Raw genomic sequence first — 6,833 nt, 5'->3', positions numbered from 1 at the left:
TAAAAAAGGAATTTGATTATACCAGATCACAAAATGGAGGATGACTACATCTTAACACACTACCAAATACATCATTACAGAATTGAGCAACCACTGAGAATCATGGCCAGCCAAGTGATGCGTAACCTTGATGACCACAGTCAACGTTACTCGCAGCTTACACTTTAGTATTCATCACCACCTGATGTATATCATTAACGCACACAACAGTTGCATGCACTTTTAAATAAGTGAAATGTTGGATAACAAGATAGCTGATAAGTGAACATTAGGTGCACTTGGGTTGACTTTACAGTTTACAAAATACTTTTAAACAGATTAACTGTCTTAGAAGCTGAGTTGCTGGTTGTTAGGTGCTGTTGAATTGGTTCTGATTCACGGTCACCTTATACACAAGATGAAACCCTGAGTAGTCCTACTTAGGAAACGCCATTTAGTTACCATACAAAGATGTGATAGTTAAGGGTTTTTTTGTGCCAACATGGCACCTGTAAGAAGATATGGGTGGAGGTTAGGCTGTCAATCAGTTCACAGCTTGATGACCTAATTTGGAGGTGCTACTGAGATATATGGCTCTCTGGAGATGGGCCACTCTCTCTCTGCCTTCATCTTCCTGCAAGCAAGCCAGCCACTTGACTGGCTGAGACCTGTGCCAGTCCTGGGATGCTCCCACTGCCATTTGATACACAAGACTTTTCACCCACTGGCATGTGATCATCCTGCATTTTGCACCATTGCTTGTGGCTATGTGTAGAGGGATTTATGGACTAGTGTTGGATTTAGGGACTAGTATTAGACTCAGGGACTTGATCTAGTCTGAGCTGGGATGTTTTCCTGATACTTCTTGATACACATATATGAGTGTGACTGGACGTGTTTCTCTAGTCAACCCCGCCTCACACTACGGGTAACTTTTTCTGTCCATATTTAAAAGTTTTGTTAGTGATATTATCTCCAAATATAGCTATTAGCCAGTTATGCTTTAGTATGAATTTACTAAATCAGATTCTTTCACAAATCTAGTTATTGTCGTTAGATCCCCAGTTGGTACTGACGCGCAGAATGGCTCTGTGCTCAACAGAGCGCCTGGGTCTGCGCCGTTCTCACAATTGCTGTTTTGGTTGAGCTCTTTGTTGCAGCTACTGTGTCAATTCTCACCGAGGTTCTGCGGGTTCTGCGGCTCTTCCTCTCTTTCTGCTGACCTTCTACCAAGCATGGCCTCCTTTTCTAGTGACTGCATCTCCTGATAACACATCCAAAGTATGTAAGATGAAGTCTGCCCATTTAAGGAGTTTTCAGGCTGTACTTCTTCCAAGAGAGATATGTGTTCTTCTAGAAGTCTATGACAGATTCAATATTTATTGAAAACATAATTCAAAGGCATCAATTCTTCTTCAGTCTTCTTCACTGCCCACTTTTCACATTCATATTAGGCATCTGAAAATATGGCTTGGGTCAAGTGCACTATGGTCCTCAAAATGACATCTTTGTTTTTGAACATGTTCAAGTAGTCTTTTGCAGCAAAATGGAACCAAGTCATCTGATATCTTGTCTACTGCTTCCAAGAGCATTGATGTGGATCCAATAAAATCTTTGATAATTTCAATCTTTTCTTTATTTATCATGATATTGCCTATGGGCCCAATTGTGAACATTTTATGTTCTTATATTGAGATGTAATCCATACTGAAGGATATAGGCTTTTTGCATATATAAACTTTATCTTCACCTATAATTGCTTGATATCCTCTTTGATTTTAATAGGCAAGCTTATGTCATCTGCATATTTCAATTGTTAATGAGCTTCCCTCTAATCCTCATGGCCTATTTTTCATATGGTCCATCTTCTTGGACTACTTGTTCAGTAAACAGATGGAATAAATATGCTGAAAGGATACAACCTTGGCACACACTTTTCCTGATTTTAAACTGTGCAGGATTTTCTTGTACTATTTGGACAAGCGTGCGCAGGTTCCACATGAGCATAATTGGTTTGTGATCTCCATTCTTCATGTCTTCCACCATTTGTTGTAATCCACACAGTGATATGGTTTTGCATAGTCAATTAAACACAGGTAAATATTATTCTGGCATTTTCTTCTTTTAGTCAGGATCCATGTGACATCAGCAATGATTATCCCTCAATCTGAACCCAGCTTGAATTTCTGGTAATTATTGATGTACTGTTGGAACTTTTTTTTTAACTTATCTTCAGCAAACTTTTACATGATATAATATTAATGATTTTCTTTACCAGTTTCTGCATTCTGTTGTATCGCGTTTCTTTGTAATGGGCAAAAATAATGGCTCTCTTCCAGTCAGTTGGTTAGGTTTTCTGATTTCTTGGCATAGACAAGTAAATGCTTCCAGGATTGCATTCATTTATTAAAACATCTTAGTTGGTGTTCAATCAAGTCCTGGGACTCTGCCTTCAGTGCAGTTTGGGTTACATTGCAATGAGCTGAGATGGAATTAATCTGCTCTTTAGTTTTGAATAAAAAGAAAGCAAGGGGCGGGGGAAGCAAGGAGAGTTTATTTTCAGTCTTGTAGAGGAGAGCAGGACTGAATCATGTCAAGAGAAGCCAGAGTGAGAGTTCCAGAAGCTGCTGTCTCCAGGGAACACTTTGTCCTGGACACCCCTACAGTTGTAATGATCTACCTTGGCCCCAAGGTAACTCCCTCTCAGCAGTGGGCTAGAGATACTGTCATTTTCAGAGGAACTGAATGTGGTGAGTTAGGAGCTCGTAGTGAGGGTGGCTGGGGAACAATGCGTGATTCTAGCAAAGCAGAGTGCTTGGAACTTTGTCACATTAGCAAGTTATTTTAGATTAATGTTCATTACACTGTTCGCAGAGAGGCCAAGAGGTTCTGGGGACACCAGTAACAGTGACATGTCATCCGTAGGTGGCTAGTCACCCATGTAATTTACAACCCAGATCAAAGCCACATGTGTATTCCCCATCAATGCCTGTAAAACTCACTTCCAAATTGGAGCTCAGCTGCACTCGGTAGGCCAGGGATGATCATACTTTTTCAGCATGCGAACTATTTATAAAATGATCTACCAATTACAAAAATGCAAAACATATATTTTATTTATCACATTTATTCATAAATGCATTGAAAATTCTTTATATGTACAATGTATATTTATGTACCTTGCATAACTGCATGAGTCCATATTGCACAACACAACACAATTAACTATGTTCACTTTTTGTCATTACCTGAGTTTACTCTGAGGACTTGCCCTGAATGGAATGAGCCAGGGATGCATAGTCCGGACAGGAGCTGCTGACAGCCAGCCTCAAGCACACTTAGAAATGATCATCAGTCGTTGTGGAACGGTACTTGGACTTAATGATCTTTATGTGGGAAAAAGCAGACTCGCATAAATAAGTAGAGCAGAATCATGCAGTCAAGGAGGTAGCACATTTTCTCATGTTTTGGGTGCTTTCCCTCTGCGCGTAAGTTCCAGAACTGCGCATGCGCTCTGGACTTCTGCTGAATTTCGGTTTGTAGTGTCAAAATCTCCCATTCCATATGAAAGTGATGTTTTTGTCTTCTTACTTGGTCCAGCTCCCCCCTCATTTTAAGACCCTTTCTTATGTTTAAGGGAAAAAAACCAAGGTCTAAAAATTGGCAATAACTTAGCTTGTCAGTTTTGTTGCGCTTAGCACAGTTGTTTGCGCATGCGTTTGACACTTAAGATTGCATCTGATTGGCTGCGCTGTATATCAATTAAGAGACAGGATTGATGATAAGCTTACATCTGTTTTTTTTTAATATCATGTGAGCTACCCACACTACATTTGTGATCACGATGGACGTATTGAGCACCCCCATAGACCTTCCCATGTAAGAGGAGTTACAAATGTAACTTCAAAATATGAGAGGAAAATTACAATTTAATGTAATTAAGAATATCTTAAAATTAAAGCTGTCTATTATAAAAACTAGCATATTATAACTTTATCATATACATACATGCTCTCTATGGGATTGGGTATGCAAAGTCATGTATATTATAATCTATGGACAATTCAAAGGATTTTTAAGGGTAATTTATGATAACGTCTTTTTTTCCTTGTGTAACAGAATTTAGAGCCTAACCTTGTAAGAGTTGGCTCTGCTGTGTGTTAAATTTACACCTTTGTAGCATGTATTAACTTCATGTCCTCTTAAAAAAAATTTTAGTCTGATAGTTTGTTGAGTTCAGAGCCTATCTTACTGCTTAAAAATATGAATTTCACCTTGTAATAGCTAGTTTTGCTTTACTTGAATAAAATTGACTACACACTTCAAACTGGCTGCTATGAAAAAAAAGACCACCAAAAATCACCAAACAAGAAAATATGCTTCTTGATTTCTTTCCATTCACGTTGGCAGTCTGGAGAGCCTGACACAGTCCCTGCGACCTCCTTCCTGAGTTCTGGGGGCACCTTTTCTAATCATTAGCGAGTATACTGCAGGCATTACACACGTAAGGCCCCCAAACGAAGACTTTGCAGTTCCTTCTCGCACACTCCCACTTGCCAGGCCAGAAATCGCAGAGTAGGACCTACGCAGGGCAGAGCAATGAAGCGAGGAGTCCTGGCTCTGCCACTTAGAGCTATATGACCGTAGGCAAGTTGCATGACCTCTTTGTGTCTCAGATGCCTTGCAAGTTAAATTGAAATAATGTAGAGTTCCTGGAGTTTGTGTGAGAACTGAATGTATGCTAGAGCACTAAGGATAGCGTCTGATACAGTGTAGCTCTCTAAAAAACGCCAGCTATTACACCAACTACTTCCACATTGATATCGTCATTCATCTCAGTTCTTCACTCTTCTTGACATCTTGTCCTCCCCAAACCCAATTGATTCTCTCCTGAATCCACCTGTCTATTCCATTCATCTCTGGCACAGCTTATAACAAAAGACCGTACCTAGTCTTTTGCCATTAGCTTTCCCAAATTTTACCAATATCAGTCCCAAGCCATAGTTCTCTATCCCCCCACCCTCCTCCCCACTCCCATCCCTACTCCCCCTTCCCCTTTGGCCACAATTCTCTTTTGTGATTATTCCTTCATGGATGATCCCTTTCCTTGGAGATCCTTTCAGTCTGCATTTGAAACCCTCCCAAGATTCCTCAGGCCCAATCCAAACTTTATAACACGAATAGTGTTCCACCTCCAACCTTCCATGGCTCCCTGCAGTGGGTTCATCAGTCTGAGATGTGTTGTAACTTGGCCCACCATGTCCTGCACACTGGGAACCCCACAGCCTTTAACCCACACCACTGCCTTGTGTCCCTACCCTCTACTCCAGCCCACCATATCAAATAAAATTAGGCAGGCGTCTTACTACGTAAGACTTCCCTCTGAAATGCGTTCCCCCTAATGCTGGTCCTCCACTTTCCAGTTCCCTGTCCCACACTGGTTAACCCACTGCCATGTGTCCACTCAGACTCATAGGGGACCAGTGTAAGATTTCTGAGGCTGTAAATCTCTCATGGAAAAGAGACCCTCACCTTTCTTCAATAGAGCAACTGATAGGGTAGACCTGCCTCCTAAATTTTTATTTATTAAAAGATTATTTTATTGGGGGCTCTTACAACTTATTACAATCCATACATCAATTCTATCAGGCATATTTGTACATATGTTGCCATCCTTTTCTAGACATTTACTTTCTATTGAGCCCCTGGTATCAGCTCCCCTCCCCCCTGACCTTCATGACTCCTTGATAGATTATTAATGATTATTTTCATATCTCACACTGACCCCTGCCTCCCTTCTAATCCTGGGGTTTTGTACTCAGTCACTCAACCTAATTACTATGCAAGGAACCCTTGTAATACATTGGTTAAAGTGCTTGGCTGCTAACAGAAAGGTGTGGTTGGCAGTTCAAGTCCACCAGCTTCTTGATAGGAGAGAGTCCCGGTCTTGGAAACCTTATGGGATTGTTCTACTCTGTAAGTTGCTGAGTTGGAACCTACTCCCTGGCAAAGGGTTATTATACACCTTCTTAGCACCATATGCCCCCACCTCCGCACTGGGCAACATTTCTCAGCTGCAAAGATACTTATTTGTATGACACAAATATATGTGTCTTCCAATAGATTATACATGAGTGTGGGGCCCCTGGTTACTCTTTGTCGAATGAATGAATGAATGAATGAATGAATGTCGTTAAGCTCAGTGATCAAGTCTTACTCTTCTTTGGCTACTGGGATCAGCACAGCATCTGACAGAATGACAATGAGATAGGCTTTGCAAATATGTTGATGGACTTGCAAGTATTTGTTGATAAATGAATGCTAACACATCCAAAAACTGCCCTGCATTTGTAACGAAACAAGTTCTTCAACTGACTTTTGGGCTTCAGGCTTGTGGCTACCAACACGTTTTTTGACTTAACCAACTTCAATAAAGTTTGGATGTGCTACAGTCTCAGAGGAAAAGAGAGGCCATAATCAGGTATTAGGTCGAGAATGGAAGGCACTAGTTACAAACTTTCTTAGGCAAGGTTGAAATTAGCAACTTTTAGAGGAGATGCTTCTTTCCTTTCAGTTTGTGAGCCAAAACTCATGTCTTCTCCTGGCCATCTTCTAAAATCCCAGAAGAAAGCTATCCTTGCCAGACAGAATGCCATTTTCATAGAGAATCTGAGCAATCCAGTCCGTTTGTAACGAACGTAAAGTCTCCTGTAAGTGAAAATACGGTGCTTTCCAGGTACCACTTTACAGTTACAATCAAAGCCTTTGAAAAGAGCAGCGCCAATCTCAGGGGCGTGGGCATCTTTTCAGGGGTTTGGTCCCCAAGGTGGTTTCGGCGGCGGCAGGTTTCTTTC

Source organism: Tenrec ecaudatus, chromosome 18, assembly GCF_050624435.1.
Source record: "Tenrec ecaudatus isolate mTenEca1 chromosome 18, mTenEca1.hap1, whole genome shotgun sequence".
Lineage (NCBI taxonomy): Eukaryota > Metazoa > Chordata > Mammalia > Afrosoricida > Tenrecidae > Tenrec > Tenrec ecaudatus.
This window is presented reverse-complemented; position numbering follows the sequence as displayed.